We start from the raw sequence: 18351 nt of genomic DNA, 5'->3' as shown, positions 1-18351 counted from the left end.
ACAAACCTGCACGTTCTGCACATGTATCCCAAGACTTAAAGTATAATTTTTAAAAAATTAGCCAGACATGGTGGTGTACATCTATAATCTCAGCTACTCAGGAGGCTGAGGTGGGAGGATCCCTTGGGCCAGGGAGATCGAGGCTGCAGTGAGCTATATTGTGCCACTGAACTCCAGCCTGGGCAAGAGAGATATTTATTTTTTTCTCAAATAAATAAATAAATAAATTAGATTATGTAAAAGTATTTTGTAAACTAGAGACAACTTATACAAATGACAGCTTTTTTCCAAAATCATAAAGTTCCAAGTAACCTAGGTAGAACAAATTTTTAGGAAAAATCCTTAATTGTTGTAAGCCTCACCTTTTCTTTATTGGGACATACTTGCCCTCTTTTGGCTCCTGAGCAGGGATTGCATGCTGTACAACACCTAGTGTATTATCAACACTTAATAAATGCAGAATAATGTGATAACTAACAAATTGCCAACAGATGTTCTTAAGGTTTTGTAACCTTCAGGTGAAAACTGATTGCACAAAATAATAGTTTAATTATTACATCATCCCTCTCAGTAATGACAAGTGTCTGTCTGTTTTAAGGCTGAAACCTCAAGTTAGACTGCTGCTATAATGCTTAAGACTAAATGCTCAAATGTGGTCCCCAGAGGCAGATCTTGGGAAAAGCCAATAATCAGCTTCTCTTTACATCACCATGTTGAATTATTTTGATCAAAGACAAAGCACAACATTCCAAATCAAGATGCCAAAAAAGAAGTTTCTGGCTGAAATGAAGTTTTAAGAAGATGACACATACTCTCAGCAGAGGCAGACAAGGAACCAAAAGTATTATCTGTAAGTGGTTAATGAGACGGTAGATGGCAAAACTGTTTGGAAGAGCTCAAAGGAATTGCCTCCTCCAAAGGGCATCAGGAAAGGACCTGGATTCTTCCATCCTCAGAAAATGTTTCTCTTCTCCAGTGGGGTCTCAACCCTGGTGTGTTGGAATCACCTGGAGAGTTTTTTGGTATTTGGGACGTTCTTTTAGTATCATGTCCCTCAAACCCACTCCAATCAGTTAAATCAGAATTTATTGGAAAGGACCTTAAACTATAGATACTGGACCAACAGCATTAACACCACCTAGGAACTTGTAAGAAATACAGAATCTCAAGTCCACCCCACTCAAGACCTCCTTAATCAGGATTTGCATTTTTACAAATACCCAGGTGATTCTTGTGCCCATTAAAGTTGGAGAATGCAAGAATCTTATTTTTTCTCACATAACAGTTCCAGGGTAACAGTTCAGGGTAATAGGGAAGCCCTGCTCTACACGGTCTTTCAGGTACCAAGGTTCCTTCCTTTGTGCTGCTTGTCATCCCCCAGGACATTGCTCGCATCTGCCTGGTCAAAGCTGGATTACTACGGGGTTCCAAACAGCAGCAGTGGAGAAGAGAATGGAGGAGATGCCTTTATTGCCCTGAGGCCCACACCCAGAAATGCTACATGGTGTACCTGCTATGAATGTCATCACAGGGACACATCTAATGCAAAGGAGGCTGTGAAATGAAGTCTTATTACAGGCCTAGGAAGAAGGAGAGAACAATTTTGGTAGACAAAGAACAGTCTCCATGCCCCCAATAAATGATAGCTATTATTATTTACCAGGATGTATGCTTCGCCTGCTTAGAGTAAAAATATTGTTTCATTTATTTTTCTAGTGACTTGCTAAGGCCCAAAGACCTTACCAACAGAAAATCTGGTATTCCTTTCTTGGGGCATTTCCCAATACTCCATCTCCAGATGGTCAACATTCTATGGCCTTTCTCAGTTCCAAAGGGTCAATTACACTTCCAAATGCCAGGTGGGAGAAATAACTAGAAAGTTCTATGACCCCACCAGCACCACTGCTTTGGTGGTTACCTCATAGGCATACTAAACCCTGGTCCTGCTAGCCCAGTGGCCCATCATTCTTGTTTTGGAAATGTCCTTGCTGTTCACAGGTCACAGTCATGCTTCCACTTGTATTTTTAGGTCATTGCACTTGCTCAGTTGTCATTCCTCAGTGAAACTGTGCCCAGCTGGCTGGGACTGGAGGTTCCTCCCTCAGCCATCTGCTAGAAGGAACTATCCTTCCCCATGAGATGCTAACCAAGTCCCAATGTTGAATCCAGATCACCAAACCAGACATGCCCATGGTAAACTCCAATCTAGCCCCGACAGCGTTCTTTCCAAAAAACTTCCGTCCACTTCATCTCAATACATCAGTATCTAGTAACATTAACCCTCACAAGAAAAGGGCCAAAGACTTTATCCCTTTCCTTTCAGGGACTTCCTGCCCTCTTGGCAAAACTGCCCAATTCCTCACTCAGGACTAGTTTTATACACCAAGGGCTATGGTAAGGGAGCCACCTTTGCCAGACCACAAACAAAAATCCCCTAATAACATTCCCCCAAGAGTAATAGGTATCTACTGGCCTGACATTTTTACAACTATAGGATGGACTCATGCTATTTTTTTCCTATTATAATGAAAATATGCTCCAAAATTTCTATTTTCCTATTTCCAGATTTCCTATTATAATGAAAGTCTGCTGCTGAATATTGAAGAAGCAGGTACCATTTTTTTACATTACATCTCACTAGTTCTCAATAACATCTAAGGTCTCTTTAAGGCAAGTATCATTACCTCTTTACCATTCTAGAAATGAAGAATTTAAGAGACTTCCTAGTCTCCATGACCACAAAGCCAGGATTCAAAACCTAGTCTTTCTAACCCTAAAAACAATTAAATATATATATCATTTTTATTTACCAGCTACTTTTTAAAAACTTTTTAAAACAATATACTTACAGAAAAATACACAGATCCCAAGTATACAACTTGCTGAATTTTCACAAACTGAGCTCCTTAATATTAAGCAGCAGACTTGGAACTGATTTTCATTATAATAGGAAAAAAATCACAAGTGGCCCCCTTACCATAGCCCTTGTTGTATAAACCAGTCCTGAGTAAGGAATTGGACAGTTTTGCCAAGAGGGTAGGAAGTCCCTGGAAGGAAAAGGATAAAGTCCTTGGCCCTTCTCTTGTGAGGGTTAATGTCATTAGATACTGATGTATTGAGATGAAGTGGACGAAAGTTTGTTGGAAAGAACACTAAGGGGGCTAGAATGGAGTTCACCATGGGCATGTCTAGACATTCCCAAATCAACAAAACTGAGAGAATTTGTTACCACTAGACTGGTCCTGTGAAGTGCTCAAGAGAGTCCTGCAAGGTAAACAAAAGAACACTAGACAATAAATTAAAGATGTTTGCTGACAAAGATTTTGTAAAGGTAAATACATGGTAAGTTATCACATATAAAAAAATCACGAGTGCATCCCACAGTTGTAAAAATGTAAGGCCAGTAGATAACTCTTACCCCTGGGGGAATGTTATTAGGAGATTTTTGTTTGTGTTCTGACAAATGTGGCCCTGTTATCAAAGCCTTTGGTGTACAGAACTAGTGCTGAGTAAGGAATTAATCCATGTAATTAGTACACACAACAAGAAACATACATGTCCAACAACTCCTAGAAACTCATCTTATGGTACTTTCTATTCATTCTCCCAACTAGGGTCATCATTATCCTACTGTCCAGTTTTGCCGGGTTTTAAGCTTTATATAAATAAAATCATACGGCATTTACTCTTTTGTGTCTGGCTTCTTTTATTTTACAATTATGTTTGTGAGTTTCATATGTTTGTTGCATGTACATGCAGTTTGGTCACTTTCATAGCAGTATAATATTCTGTTATATAAATATGCTGCAATTTATCCATTCTATTGTTGGTGGGCATTTGGGTAGCTTCCACTTTGGGGATATCACAAATACTGCTACAATGAACATTCTAGTACTTGTCTTTTCAGAAACATGTATTCATACCTATTGGGTGTATACTTAGGCGTGGTAAAGTTGGTCATATAGTATGTATAGTGTTCCAGTGGTAGATGCCAACCATTTTGGTGCTTTACATGTATTAACTCATTTAATCCTCATAATAGTTCTAATAATGTAGGTATTATTATTAACCCGCATTTTTACATATGAGTAAATAAAGACATACAGAGAGTAAATATATTAAATAGTACAACCAGTCAGTAAATAAATTGACTTTTAAACTCAGGAAGTCTAGGTCCAAAGCCTGACCAATAACCACCATCCTGTACTCTTAAACCAGGATTCATTCTGTAACATTCTGTTATTTGCTAACTCATTTCCCTTGCCATGTATTGATATAAGAGTTACAGTACATGCACACACACACATGCACACACACACACACACAAATGAGACTTCTGGGAATAACAATTGTTAACAGCATTGATATCACTGAAAGAAAACCAGCCACAAGCTGGTCACTTACATGAGCAGTTTGCGTATATGTGAAAGGTATAGCTCCACCAAGGGTTATTTTTACTTACGTCTGGTAAAATTTAAAATATATGAGAAGAGGATTTTGGGAAGATGGCAGAGTAGGGAGCACCAGAAATCTTTCTCCCCACCCAGACAACAATAGTCCTGGCAGAATCCGTCTGATATAACTATTTTGGAACACTGTTGAAAGCTGGAAACTTCCAGGGGAAGGCTTGAATGGTAAAGAGGGGTTGATTTAGGGCCAGGTGCAGTGGCTCACGCCTGTAATCTCAGCACTTTGGGAGGCCGAGGCGGGTGGATCACGAGGTCAAGAGATTGAGACCATCCTGGTCAACATGGTGAAACCCCGTCTCTACTAAAAATACAAAAAATTAGCTGGGCATGGTGGCGTATGCCTGTAATCCCAGCTACTCAGGAGGCTGAGGCAGGAGAATTGCCTGAACCCAGGAGGCGGAGGTTATGGTGAGCCGAGATCGCGCCATTGCACTCCAGCCTGGGTAACAAGAGCGAAACTCTATCTCAAAAAAAAAAAAAGAGGGGTTGATTTTGGTCAATTTCACCTTTTCACACAGCTACCCATCCCCTACCCCTAGCTCTATGGCGGGCAGCTGTGCAAGTGTTCCTGCAGCAACCTGAACATAGCTTGCTGGGGCCAGGGTGAGCAAAAAGGACCCTGTCCTCCAAATACTGGGGATCTGTGCTCTGAATGGTGATTACTGACTCTGGTCACAAAGGTGCAGACAAAGAGGTAAGTGACCATTGTTGTTGCATCTCCCCCCAGTTATTGCAAGCCCTACCCCCTCTGGCACAAGTGATTATCAGGGGGTTTAAAGGGCAGACACCCCCTTTGTTTTTCCTTGGTTCATTTTTCCTTTTCCCATCTTCCCTAGACACTGAAGACTAGGACATTCAAAAACAAATATATAGCGAGAGAAAATTAGAAAGTGACTGTGCATGCACAGGGGAAAAGTGAAGTCTCAGAAAAGACCTGAAAAGACTACGTTTCTAACTAAGACTAACTCAGGATGGTTCTTGGCACAGAGGCATCCTACAACAATCAACAAAATAAAAACAAAAAATAGCAAACAAAAACAAGTTTTTAAAAACAGCAAACACTAGGGAAGGAAGAGAACCTTCTTCACAGAACTCGAAAAAAAACCACCTTAAACTTCATATGGAACCAAAAGAGAGCCCGCATAGCCAAGTCAATTCTAAGTAAAAAGAACAAAGCGGGAGGCATCACACTACCAGACTTCAAACTATACTACAAGGCTACAGTAATCAAAACAGCAAGGTACTGGTACCAAAACAGAGATATAGACCAATGGAACAGAACAGAGGCTGCGGAGGCAATGCCACACATCTACAACCATCCAATCTTTGACAAACCTGACAAAAACAAGAATGAGGAAAGGATTCCCTGTTTAATAAATAGTGTTGGGAAAACTGGCTAGCCATGTGCAGAAAGCAGAAACTGGACCCCTTCCTGACACCTTACACTAAAATTAACTCCAGATGGATTAAAGACTTAAACATAAGACCTAACACCATAAAAACCCTAGAAGAAAATCTAAGCAAAACCATTCAGGACATAGGCGTAGGCAAGGACTTCAAGACCAAAACACCAAAAGCATTGACAACAAAAGCCAAAATAGACAAATGGGACCTGATCAAACTCCACAGCTTCTGCACAGCAAAAGAAACAGTCATAAGAGTGAATCAGCAACCAACAGAATGGGAAAAAAATTTTGCAGTTTACCCATCTGACAATGGGTTGATATCCAGAATTTACCATGAACTAAAGCAGATTTACAAGAAAAAAACAAACAAGCCCATTCAAAAGTGGGCGAAGGATATGAACAGATACTTTACAAAAGAAGACATACATGAGGCCAACAAACATATGAAAAAATGCTCATCATCACTGGTCATTAGAGAAATGCAAATAAAAACTACATTGAGATACCATCTCACGCCAGTTAGAATGGCGATCATTAAAAATCTGGAGACAACAGATGCTGGAGAGGATGTGCAGAAATAGGAACACTTTTACACTGTTGGTGGGAGTGTAAATTAGTTCAACCATTGTGGAAGACAGTGTGGCGATTCCTCAAGGACCTAGAAATAGAAATTCCATTTGACCCAGCAATCCCATTACTGGGTATATATCCAAAGGATTATAAATCGTTCTACTATAAGGACACATGCACATGAATGTTCATTGCAGCACAGTTTACAATAGAAAAGACCCGGAACCGACCTAAATGCCCATCGATAATAGACTGGACAGGGAAAATGTGGCACATATACACCATGGAATACTATGCAGCCATCAAAAATGATGAGTTCGTGCCCTTTGTAGGGACATGGATGAACCTGGAAACCATCATTCTCAGCAAACTGATACAAGAACAGAAAATCAAACACCGCATGTTCTCACTCATAGGCGGGTGTTGAACAATGAGAAAACATGGACACAGGGAGGGGAGCACTACACACTGGGGTCTGTTGAGGGGGAATAGGGGAGGGGACAGCAGGGGGTGGGGAGTGGGGGCGAGATATCATGGGGAGAAATGCCAGATATAGGTGAAGGGGAGGAAGGCAGCAAATCACACTGCCACGTGTGTACCTATGCAACAATCTTGCAAGTTCTTCACATGTACCCCAAAACCTAAAATACAATTAAAAAAAAATACAAAAATTAGCTGGGTGTGGTGGCACGTGCCTGTAGTCCCAGCTGCTCAGGAGGCTGAGGCAGAAGAATCACTTGAACCTGGGAGGTGGAGTTTGCAGTGAGCTGAGATCATGGGCAACAAAGCAAGACTCCATCTCAAAAAAAAAAAAAAAGAAGTTCATGATCAGCCTGGGCAACATGACAAAACCCCATCTCTACTAAAAATACAAAAATTAGCCGCACTGGCATATGCCTATAGTCCAGCTACTCAGAAGGCTAAGGCCAGAGGATCACTTGAGCCCAGGAAGTGGAGGATCACTTGAGCCCAGGAGGTGGAGGTTGCCATAAGCTGAGATTGTGCCACAGCACTCCAGCCTGGGTAACAGAGCCAGACCCTGTCTTATAAAAAGAAAAAGAAATAAAAGAAAAGAAATTAAAATGGTATAAGTTCAAATTAGTGTTATAACTTTAGGATGGCAAACGTAATCTCCATGGTAAGTACAAAGAAAATCACTATAGAATATATATACACACAAATGAGAAAGGAATTTAAACATTTCACTATAAAAAAAATCTGCTAAACACGGAAGAAGATAGTAATAAAGGAAATAAGAGACAAAAAAGAAATACACCATATAGAAAACAAATGAGAAAGTAGCAAAGCAGATTTTCCTTGTAAATCTGCTTTATCAGTACTTTAAATGTAAATGAATTAAACTACCCACCCAAAAGAAAAAAATTAGCAAAATGGGTAAAAACACATGATCTCATTATATGCTGTCCACAGAAACTCATTTTAGCACAACTTACAAGCACACAAGTAAGTTGGAAGTAAAAGGATATAAAAAGATATTCTACACAAAAAGTAACCAAAAAAGAGTAGGGATGGATATACTAATATCATAGAAACAGACCTTAAATCAAAAAATTTTGCAAGAGACAAAGAATGATATTATATGTTAATAAAAAGTTTAAAATTGTAAGAACAGATAACAATATAAACATTTACACATCTAATAAAAGACCATCAAAAATATATGAAGCAAAAACTGACAGAATTGAAGGGAGAAATAGATAGTTCTACAAGAATAGTTGGGCACTTCAATACCCCACTTTCAATTATGGATCAAACAACTAGACAACAGATATGTAAGGAAATAGAGGACTTAAAAAAAAACGCAATAAACCAACTATTAATAGATTTCATAGACATATACAGAATACTCTACCCACTGACAGCATCCATATTCTTCTCAAGTACATATAGGACATTTTCTCTGATTGGCCATATGTTAGGCCACAAATTAAGTCTCAATCGATTTTAAAAGATAGATATTATTCAAAGTATCTTCTTCAACCATAAAAGAATAGTTAGAAATCAATACAGAAGTAACTGAAAATTTCACAAATTTTTGGAAATCAAACAAAATACTCTTAAACAACCAACCAATGGATCAAAGAAGAAATCACAAGGGAAATTAGAAAATACTTAGAGGCTCATGAAAGTGAAAACAACATACCAAAACATGTAACACAGTGAAAGCAGTGCTAGGGAAGAAATTTATGACTATGAACACCTGCAGTTAAAAAAAAAAAAAAAAAGAAGAAAAGAAAGATCTCAAATCTACAACCTAAGTTTACAACTTAATGAACTAGAAAAAGAAAACGAAACCTAAAACTAGCAAAAGGAAGGAAATAATAAAGATTAGAGCAAAGATAAATGAAATAGAGAACAGAAAATCAAGGGAAAATAAATAAAATGTGAAGTTAGTTTTTTGAAAAGACGGACAAAATTGACAAACCTTTAGCTATACAGACCAAGAAAGAAAAGGGAGAAGATTCAAATTACTAAAATCAGAAATAAAAGTGGGGATATCACTACTGATTCTACAGAAATAAAAAGGATTATAAGAGAGTACTATGAACAATTAATTATATGACAAAAAATTGAATAACCTAGATGAAATGCAAAAGTCCTAGAAACGCAAAACCTACCAATATTGACTCATGAAGAAATGGAAAACCTGAATAGACCTATAACTGGTAAGGAGACTGAATCAATAATCAAAACTCTCCTGACAAAGAAAAGCCCTGACCTTCAGGGCTTCACTTGTGAATTCTATCAAACATTTAAAGGCAAACTAATACCCATTCTGCTTAAACTTTTCCCAAATATTGAAGAGGAGGAAACATTTCCTAATTTATGCTAGAAAGACCAAGTGACTTAAAGAGCTTTGGGTTCTAAGAGTTTTAGTCTAACTGTACTTAGAGCATGGATATTGATCTGGATTTCAGTCATAGGGCAGTGTGCAAATTCAGCACATGACTCCTTCCTTGAAATATGGACTTTCACACTTTTCCTGGCTGGCTGAACTTTCTGGCCTTTTCCCTTGCACTCATGTCTCTTGTCTGTGTATGCAGGATGGTTACTGGAAAATGTTGAGACTATACAGACAGACGCTACACAAAACAACGGCAATAAATGTAGAATAATGAAACTGGCAAGAGGATTACAAACTTACATGCACTTACAGATCTTGAACTAGAAAGATCGCCCAGACAAGAATTTAAGAATTAAGTTGTCTGGTTAAGAAAATATGTCTGCCAAGTGCTCACAAGTAATTAGAAAATCAAATAAAGCTTATTCCTATTCTAGTCTCTGTTTTGTTTTAATGAGGAGGAGGAGAGATAATAACAGTAAGATAGATAATAATACATGTAAAATATAGTACAGCATGGTAAAATGAACATGAAGTTTACAGTTAGACCCAGGTTGTATGACCTTGGGCTAATAACTTTACCTCTCTGTCTCTATTTCTTTTTCTTTTTCTTTTTTTTTTTTTTTTTGAGATAGGGTCTTGCTCCGTCACCTAGGCTGGAGTGTATTGGTGCAATCTCGGCTCACTGCAGCCTCAACCTCCTGAGTCCTAGCGATCCTCCCACCTCGGCCCTCCTACTAGCTGGGACCACAGGTGCATGCCACCATGCCTGGCTAATTTTTGTATTTATTAGTAGAGATGGGGTTTTACCATGTTGCTCAGGCTGCTCTTGAACTCCTGAGCTCAAGTGATCTGCCCACCTGAACCTCCCAAAGTACTGGGATTACAAGCATGAGCCACCATGCCTTTCTCTGTCCTTATTTCTTGATCTACAGTGATTAAGTAAAATAAATTCTATACAGAGCTCAGAATAAGGTAGGAATGCAAAAAAACATGTTATACACATGATGACACTATAGCCAACACATCGTTGCCAAGAGGCATGCAGAGACCTCAACACCAGGATGATGAGGAGATGGAAACCATTACAGTATGGCTCAAGCTAAGAGAACTGACCTGAGCTTGGGCTTATTTGTAGAGAAGGAGTCCATCAGATTAAATCACAGTATTTAAAGGCAAGCTTAGTCTGGTCCAGGCTGGCACTTAAACCCAAGGGGATAGAAATGGAGGCCTAGAAAGGTGTGATTGTGGAAATATTCATAGTCAAGTGGTTAACAGCTTGATACCAGACAGACTCACTCATTTTAAAATACGCTCTTGGCCAGGACCAAAAGAGACAAGGGGCTGATCCCCCAAAAAGAGGGGTCAGCATGGGCCAGGAGTTTATCAGGGTCCTTGTGCTAGGCTGAAAAATGGCCACAAAAACATATCAAATCACATCAAATCCCAGGAACCTATAAATATACCCTTATTTGGAAAAAGAGTCTTCACAGACGTGATTAAGGATCTGAAAAAGAGGCGTTTATTCTGAATAATCTGGGTAGGACCTAAATGCAATCACTTGTATCCTTATAGAATAAACACACAGAGGAGAAGGCAATGTGAAGACAGAGGCAGAGATTATAGTGATGTGGCCCAAGAGCCACCAGAAGCTGGAAGCAGCATGGAGCAGATTCTCCCTTAGAGCCTTCAGAGGGAGTATGGTACTGCCCATACCTTGATCTCAGACTTCTGGCCTCCAGAACTCAGAGAATAAAGTTCTATTGTTTTAAGTGGTGATTTGTTATGGCAGCCCTAGAAGACTGCTACAGCCCTGGACAAGGCTTTGGGGTTTGGACAAAGTTTCAGCCCAAGAATAGAAATGGAATTCAATCTAGAAGTAGAATAGAAGCCTATCCACAGGGGTTCATGGAGAACACAGCAGTGTGGCATTTTGCTCAATGTGTACCAGACCTAAGCCATGCAGACCAATTCCATATTTAAGCATGGGAGGAGCAAGTCCTGAGTTGGCTCAGGGGCTGAGTTCACCTTGCAGGTGGGATATTTCAGCAGCCACAGCCAGGCTGGGCAAACAGGAACTGGCAAAGCAGTTGGTAATGTTTTGGCAATACATGATAAATGTCTTCTAGAACCTGACCACATATAATTAAAGATGCTGTCAGTTTCAAAAGAAAAAACACAAAGGGTCAGAAAATATGCTGCTCTTGCCGTGGAAGGAATCCGTCCAAGGACATCGAAACACGAGTTCCCTTCCTTCACAGGCCACGCACACGCTAGCCTTAGCTCTGGGGTATGGAGCGTCCCATCTGCTCTGGCCCTCTCTGTAGCCCCCATATCTTTTCTGGAACTAAGACCTCCCTGTGTGCTCAGGGAGACTCCTTCTTCAGCCAAGAACTTCTGTGGCTTGAAAAGGCCATTCTGCACTCATGTTAGTAAGAAAGGAGAACTGGGGAAAGGAAGGATTTACTATCCCTACAGGGTTCAGACTCATGTCTGAGACTCAGCCTCATTGTTAGAATACAACAAGGATTTCCTACCCCTACCCCCAAAAATGGTATCGTAATAGGCTTTCAATTTAGATGTTCTCCAAAGCTATACTTCTCCCTCCCTATAAGGAGAAACAAATGTGCATCAGTTATAGTCCCTGTCCTTCAGAAGTTTGTGTCCTCACATATAATATGAGGTCTAAATACGGTCACTAATCTACAGAGTTGTGGGTACAGTAGAGTGGCACAAGCCATGGGAGTTGAAGAAGCTGAGAGCAGAGCATGAGAGATATTTGTATTAATATGTCTATGGCAGGCATGAAAAGAATCCAAAATATGGCAATCTGATATTAAATTTATAGCATCAATTTTACGGCCACTGGACATACCCTGGGCAACATGGTGAAACTCCATCTCTAAAATATAAAAATTAGCCAGGCATGGTGGTGTGTGTCTGTAGTCCCCGCTACTGGGAGGCTGAAGCGTGAGGATGGCTTGAGCCCAGGAGATGGAAGTTGTAGTGAGCCATGAACATGTCACTGTACCCCAGCCTGGACAACACAGACCCTGTCTCAAAAAAAAAAAAAAAGAGAGAGAGAGAAAGAAAGGGAGGAAAGAAGGAGGAAGGAGTGAAGGAAGGAAGGCAGGCAGGCAGGAAGAAGGGAGGGAGGGAGGGAAGGAAGAAAAGAGGGAGGAAGGAGTCTCATTCAGAATGAGCATCATGATGTTGAAATAAAAGAATGAAATAAATGGTTATATGAAAATCTCTGAATAGGCAAAGAATTTCTAAATTATTTCCCCTCTCTGGTCTTGATTGCTTTATCTATAAAATGAAAGAGGTTTTTTTGTTTTGTTTTATTTTATTTTGAGACACACTATGTTGCCCAGGCTGGAGTGGAGTGCAGTGGCGTGATCTCAGCTCACTGCAACCTCGGCTGAAAGAGTTTTATACATTATTACTAAAGTCCTTTCCAGCCCCCAAATATTCCTTGGGCAGTTCATGGCAAGGTCGATACCAACTTTTGCAAGGCCATAAAGACTGTTTGACATGTGAATCAGCAACTGAGGAAATAGAGCAAATTGGCCTGCTTACAACTTTGGCTTCCTTCACAAGAGGCAATACGGTCAATCAAGGGAAATGGAAGATTGATGGGCACCAAATCTAAGCCCAGGCCTGTGGGACATATCCCATCACCTCCATCAATTTGGTTTCACTTTGCCTTCATTTGAATGCCTGGATGAAATTGCTATTCCCCTCCCCGATTTCCCCAACTGTCCTTTTTCTCTTTTTCTTTTTTTTTTTTTTGAATCAGGCTTAACCTTCTAAAGCTTAAAAATTATAAAACAAAAAAAAGATATGAAAAAAGGGGGAGGGAAGAAAGAGCTGTACTCACATAATTGTAGACTTGAAAGGAACATTGTGATGTTAAAGCCTCAAAAAGAGGTTGAACTACTAACTCCTCAGAGAGTTGACTGGTTTGAGCCACATACATTAGCATTTGCCTCCTCAGGCTGATCTGTTTGTTGGTTGCTATGTGGATGGTGATAAAATATCCATTTGGGTGGGGTCAAAAATTATATTACACTCTTATAGCACATCTGCAAATCCTGGCCTTTTGAACAAATGACTGCAGTATACCAGGCCTCCATGCTGTCAGAAGCTGGTTCCCAAATACCAACTCTGAACCTAGCCCTACCATATGGACACATGGGGTCAATGAAAAATGGTGTCTGAGGGGCCCCAAAGCATGAGAAGTTCTGGCAAAAAGTGACAGGTTTTATCCAGACTGCTGAAGAGAAATGTACTGAGACTAGAAAAGCTAAGGAGGTGCACGCCTTCAGAACGTGTCTGTGGATCAAAATACACCCTAACAGACTCTTGAGAGAGCCCCTGGCGGCTGTGTTAACCTTGGCATTGTTATCATTAAGAGGCTATGCTCATTTCTGGCACCTAATGCTGGACATATTGACAGCAACAGGGTTGATGGAAGAGGAAAGAATCTGTTTTGCAGTTAAAAAAAAACAAGAAGTTCTCAGATTTCTCAAGCCATTTGAAATCATGCCAGAGAAATACTTGATTTCAGCATTCTTCAGCGCTCTGCAATGATGCCGCAAGTGGCGTCCCCCACATGTGATGATGTATTTCAGAGCCAGAGCTTTCTCAAGATGTTCCAAGCCTGCAGGCTCCTGATCCTTTTTCAAATTACCAAGATAATAGTATCCCAGTGAGAGTTGTGATTAGACTAAACTCTCCACAGCTGTGAGAGATGAATGTACAAATTCCAATAAAGATTCTGCATGTTCTGGGCTGAATTTACCTACATGACATCGAGGCCTAATTCAAGGACCACTTAAAAGAACTGGAGCTGCTTCAGTGCTACTCCATTTCTCCCATGGCATCAGCTGCTAGGAGGCTTGCAACTGGCCCAGGAGGATGCCTCCCCTCATGCCAATGTCACCGCCCAGCAGTGGGTATTTGCTTAAAAGCCCTGCGGCATGCGGGGAGAGAAGCAGGGCAGGGAAAATTAAACCAAACTACAGGGGAATTCCAAGAAGCCTTGCAATTCATTATGTGAGTAGCTAGCAGGATTACAGGATACCTTGTAACTGAAGCAGCTGGCCTGAGGCTGTGTGGGACAGCCTGCCTTGCCACCTCTAACTCATTACAATGGTGCTAGCAAGAAACCAGGCTCAGAGTTCTTCAGATACTTGGGAAAGCCAACAGCGCTTTAATTTCCTAACTTGGACAACTTTTACCTAAAATACGTCCTTGGAATACTAAGTGAATGTAATAATACATGACATGCCCCTTTACCATGTTTTTGTTTTGTTTTGTTTTGAAGACAGAGTCTCATTCTGCTGCCCAGGCTAAAGTGTAGTGGCAGTTTCTCAGCTCACTGCACCCTCCACCTCCTGAACTTGAGCCATCCTCCTACCTCAGTCTACCAGGTACCTGGGACCACAGGTGCAGCACCGCCATCCCTGGCTAATTTTTGTAAATTTTTTTGGTTAGAGACAGGGTTTCGCCATGTCACCTGGGCTGGTCTCAAACTCCTGGGTTCAAGCGATCCGCCTACCTCAGCCTCCCAAAGTGCTGGTATTACAGGCTTGAGCCACCACACTCCATCCCCTTTACCATGTTAACAGTTGTATCACTTGGAGGCACTTTCATATTGTTTATGAAATATCTGACATTCAGCATGCTTTCCATGACTGGGAAAGACAGGGGACAAGGATTCATGACATTGTCTATACACATTAACAATTACAGAGAAAGAAAGAATATTGTTTGGGAAACAGAAAGTTATACCAAAGGAATATATAGCAGGGTTTTAAAAAATGATCTAATGTGATTTGCATGAATGTAGAACCTGCTAAAGCCACATTTACCTTCATCTTATACATCCACATTCATTGTTGAATTTCATAACTGTATAACTTTCTTTCTGACATCTGGAGATTTTAATAGTGCACTATAATTTTACAGTTTATCACACAGCCATACACATATACCACTCTAATGTGACGTGGCATTTCTCCTTGTAGACTCTGAACTCGACTTTTTACTCAGTGGCAAACCAGAAAGATAACATAACTCAAGTCAGGAGACCCACCAAAGAGTTGAATGAGCCATAAATGAAATTCTCAAAATACCAAACTCTGGATGATCCATACATGGTATTTTATTAAAATGGGAGTGGGCAGGAATGGAAAACCAAATACCATATGCTCTCACTTGAAAGTAGGAGTTAAACTATGGGTACACAAAGGCATATAGAGTGGCATAATGGACATTGGAGACTCAGAAGAGAGGGGGGTGGGAAGTGGGTAACAGATAAGAACACTACCTATTGGAGGCAGGGAGTGGTAGCTCAAGCCTGTAATCCCATCACTTTGGGAGGCCGAGGCAGGCAGACTACCTGAGATCGGGAGTTGGCGATCACCCTGACCAACATGGAGAAACCCCATCTCTACTAAAAATACAAAATTAGCCAGGCATGGTGGCACACGCCTGTAATCTCAGCTACTTGGGAGGCTAAGGCAGGAGAATCACTTGAATCCAGGAAGCAGAGGTTGCAATGAGCTGAGATCACACCATTGCACTCCATCCTGGGCAACAAGAGTGAAACTCTGTCTCAAAAAAGAAAAAAAATAGACACTACCTATTGGGTATAATGTACACTACTCAGGTGACAGGTGCACTAAAATCTCAGACTTAACCACTATACAATTCATCCATGTAACCAAAAACTGCTTGTACCCCAAAAGCTACTGAAATGAAAGTAAATAAAAATAAAATAGATAGAATTTTTAAATGTAAATGGAATAAATTATCCAATCAAAAGACCAGAAAAATGGGAGTAGGAGTGAGGGAAGGAGGGAACACGCTGATTTTTTTCTAATAGTCACAAAAACAAAACATAAAACCAGAAACATTTCCTCTTTTATCTTTTCACCATCTCTCATTGCAAATCTTCTACACACTAATAGATACTTTCAACACTGGTACACATCCCCTCAGATTTCATCTTCTCGAGAGCAAAATCAAATCATTAACGTAAGCCTGTCAAACTACATGCCAACTATGCATGACTTCCCCTGGAACCACATTGCAAGGGTCACTTTTTCAAGCAGCTTTTCGTTATCTTTCTGCTGGAGGCTGGTTCTAGGTAAAATTGCCCAGCAAGACAACTTGAAAAAAAACTAAAAAATTAATGAGTGGGAAATCATAGGATATGCAAGGATTCTAGACAAATAACTAGTGTCCGAGTCCTCTGCTTGCCCCAACATTGTCTCCCCACCCTCTGGAGTTCTCTATTCTGACTACAAGGGTAACGTATGTCAGGGGACCGCCAGGATACTTCTTAAGCATCCTGGCAGTGGTGCTCAATATTCTTAAGTATTTTGAATAAAAATGCTGATTTCCTCTGTGTGTGTGAATATGTATATGTTTACATGCACATTTATATGTATATATGTATGTGTGTGTATATATGTGTGTGTATATATATTATATATATACATATACATATATATATACATATATATATATATAATGTATATATGCCAGGATTCTAACAGCTAAAACAAAGATTCAGAGAGAATAACTAGAGCGGCCCTGCAGAAAAAGGGTGTTGCATTGCTGGGAATATTCCAAGTTGGTCTGATGGTAACATGGGATGTGCTACTAAATGACAACCATCTCCTGGGGAGAAAAAGCCCTGCTTTGTCACATTTGCAATTTCCCTCCTGTAAATAACACCCACCATGGCTCATTTCAAGCTTCCCAAGTGACAACACTGAATGAAAAGTTGAAAAAGACTTTCAGATGTAAACAATTTCAGTGATATTTATAAATAATAGTAAAATGTAGTGGACTAATTACAATGTAGTGAATTTTGAGCATCATATTTGCTTTTAATATAATGGAATTGCAAGTTTGCATAATTTAATTTTTAATAATAGTTGCATTTAACAACTAGCTCCCAAAATCCTTGAAAATGTAACGGTGGGTAGCAGTGAGCAGGTACCATTCGCTCCAGCACACCACTACATGTTGCTCTTCAGGGATATTAAGATATTTTGAACAAGCAAATCATCTGGATCAAACGATCTCCAGAGTTTCCAAGGATGCCAGCCTCTTTGCTATCCCACTTTAGAAATACCCAAAACACAGGTTAAACTGTGGACAATATTTATAAGAATGCCATTAACTAGACCTTAGCCTTGTATCACGCTTTACACTTTTCAAAATAGTGCTTTCATGGCACGTGGGATTGTCTGACCTTGCAGAGCGAATTTAAATCGGTGGGTAATCGTTTTTTAATGTATAATGGGTGGAAAAAAGTCCTGGGGGCCGTTTGTCAAACAGAAAGGCAGAGAAGTGGAACAGGCAGCCCCACAAGGAAGCCGGGAGGCTGGTCAGCCGCCCCACGGTTCCTGGTTGTGTCTGGAAATGGCTCCAACATTGTGCAAGCAGGTGGGTGTGCAATACTTTGAAATTCCCTCTCTCGCGCTCGCTCGCTCTCTCTCTCTCTCTCTCTCAGATTTAACTACAATTACGTTTTTCTGATGGGATACAAAGAGTTATACGGAATATGTCCTAAGAGTTTTACAAACAGTAAAATGATGAGCACCGTAACATTCAAATATGCTCTTAACAAAACAGCTCAGCAATGCCTTCCTCCAGATCAAAACGTGCCTGTTACTGCAACAGACGCTTGTGCAGAGTCTACATGCATTCTCATCGTAAGAACTTACACCGCTAGTAGTCGTGGCCGAGTGGTTAAGGCGATGGACTAGAAATCCATTGGGGTCTCCCCGCGCAGGTTCGAATCCTGCCGACTACGAGAACATTAACGTTTTGCCGTCGTAAACACCTATACTTTGTGTTTTCGAGCGTTCTCCTCCAACCTTCCGCAGATATAAGGAATTTAGAAACGAATGGAACACGACAGGGACCCAAACGGGAAAGGAGAGAATGAAGGGGCGCGACAGTGTGCTTGTGGTTACAATGTGGGCCCGGGAGGGGGAGACGGGACGAAACACGCCGGACA

General features: G+C 40.5%; 1 protein-coding gene and 1 non-coding gene across 5 annotated transcripts in view; one reads left to right on the top strand and one right to left on the bottom strand.

The window, feature by feature from the left end:
* Positions 1–18351, bottom strand: part of PLEKHF2 (pleckstrin homology and FYVE domain containing 2) — a 720359-nt gene that overhangs the window by 554288 nt on the left and 147720 nt on the right. The gene's annotated exons all lie outside the window — the stretch shown is intronic.
* On the top strand, positions 18063–18144 carry TRNAS-AGA (transfer RNA serine (anticodon AGA)). Its single transcript has one exon. It is a non-coding gene; the product is annotated as a tRNA-Ser (tRNA).

The sequence above is a fragment of the Aotus nancymaae genome, unplaced genomic scaffold (assembly GCF_030222135.1).
Source record: "Aotus nancymaae isolate 86718 unplaced genomic scaffold, 86718_ANA_hifiasm-v0.15.2.pri h1tg000036l, whole genome shotgun sequence".
Taxonomy (NCBI): domain Eukaryota; kingdom Metazoa; phylum Chordata; class Mammalia; order Primates; family Aotidae; genus Aotus; species Aotus nancymaae.
The sequence above is the reverse complement of the archived record's forward strand: the minus strand, read 5'-3'. Positions and strand labels throughout refer to the sequence as shown.